This window comes from Humulus lupulus, chromosome 4, assembly GCF_963169125.1.
Source record: "Humulus lupulus chromosome 4, drHumLupu1.1, whole genome shotgun sequence".
Lineage (NCBI taxonomy): Eukaryota > Viridiplantae > Streptophyta > Magnoliopsida > Rosales > Cannabaceae > Humulus > Humulus lupulus.
Window position 1 is genome coordinate 107,102,537 of NC_084796.1, and position 1,641 is coordinate 107,104,177.

General features: G+C 40.5%; 1 non-coding gene across 1 annotated transcript; it reads right to left on the bottom strand.

The window, feature by feature from the left end:
• Positions 1-963: 963 nt before the first annotated feature.
• On the bottom strand, positions 964-1,070 carry LOC133833511 (small nucleolar RNA R71). The gene has a single exon (XR_009892888.1). It is a non-coding gene; the product is annotated as a small nucleolar RNA R71 (small nucleolar RNA).
• Between the last annotated feature and the right edge of the window lie 571 nt (positions 1,071-1,641).

Consider the following 1,641-nt stretch of genomic DNA (forward strand, 5'->3'; position numbering starts at 1 on the left):
TGAGATTGAATATCCTAATTGTTTCTCAGTGATTAAATTAAAAGCTTTACTATTAGTTATTATTCTATTTAATTTTCGATTATTATTTCTGCACTTTATTGTTTCTTTTGCTGTATTTTACAAAAATCAAGAATTTCAATTCATCAAATAGAACAAGAAATTAATTGACTGGTAATTGATAAATCAGTCCTTGAGGACGATACTTGGTTTTACCATTTTATTACGAATTTGCGACTGTGTGCACTTGCATAGCAAAATTATCGCAACAAGTTTTTGGCGCCGTTGCCGAGGACTGAAAATAATTATCAATATCAGTCTAATTAATTTTTATTCTAATTTGATTTTAATTTCTCTTGTTTCTAATCTGTTTAGTTGCTTAATTTATCTATCTCAGGTGAATTTTGGTATATGCGTGGCAGAAAAGGAAAGGACACACTTGTTCCTCTGAATCCTGAGATTGAAAAGTCTTGCAATCAAATCAGAAAGAACATGATAGAGGCCCAGAAATCTGTGAAGATGGCACAGAATGAAAGGGATGACAGGAATGTTCAAACTCCTGGAGTTGTACGAGGGGTTCAGGCTCAGACCAATGCTGAGAGGAGCCTGCGAGATTATGTGCTACCCACTCTAACGGGAGTACAAAATAGTATACGCCCACCAACTGTAGAGGCCAACAACTTTGAAATAAAGCCCGCTATTCTACAAATGGTGCAGTCTTCTATGCAATTCAATGGGTTACCCTCTGAAGATCCTCACACCCATTTGTCCAATTTTCTGGAGTTATGTGGGACCTTTAGATATAATGGAGTGAGTGATGACGCAATCAAGCTCAGGCTTTTCCCATTTTCTCTAAGGGACAGAGCAAAAATTTGGCTGAACTCTCTGCAGCCAAACTCTATTGTCACCTGGCAAGATCTAGCTCAGAAATTTTTGTCCAAATTCTTCCCTCCGTCCAAAGCTGCTAAATTGAGGGGAGAGATAAATAACTTTTGCCAGAATGACGGAGAGTCATTATATGAGGCGTGGGAACGGTTTAAGGAACTCCTGAGAAGATGTCCTCATCATGGCATTGAATAGTGGATGCTAGTACAGAACTTCTACAATGGTTTATGTCCAACAACCAGAACCATTATTGATGCTGCAGCGGGTGGCACTTTTATGAGCAAGAGCGCAACTGGTGCTTATGAGCTGCTGGAGGACATGGCTACAAACAACCATCAGGGTCTGAGGAAAGATCATCAGGAGTTAGAAAGGTAGCTGGGGTGCATGAGCTGGATGCAATCACTGCTTTAACAGCGCAAGTAGCCTTTTTGACCAAGCAGTTGCAACAGAGCAGTGTATCTGCTAATGCGGTTCAGATGGCAGTGAGGTGTGAAATGTGTGGTGGTGCTCATTCTGTCGATCAGTGCCCTATCTGTATGAATAACACCCCAATGGATCATGCTCAAGTTCAAGCGGTGGGAAACTTTCAAAGGTCACTCAATAATCCATTCTCCAACAATTACAATCCTGGGTGGCGAAATCATCCCAATTTTTCGTGGAAGAATAATCAAGGCAACAACCTCAGTTTCAGGGACAATTTCATAATAACATGCCTCAGCCACCTATGAATCAAGCTTCGTCATCACAACAGCCTAGGCC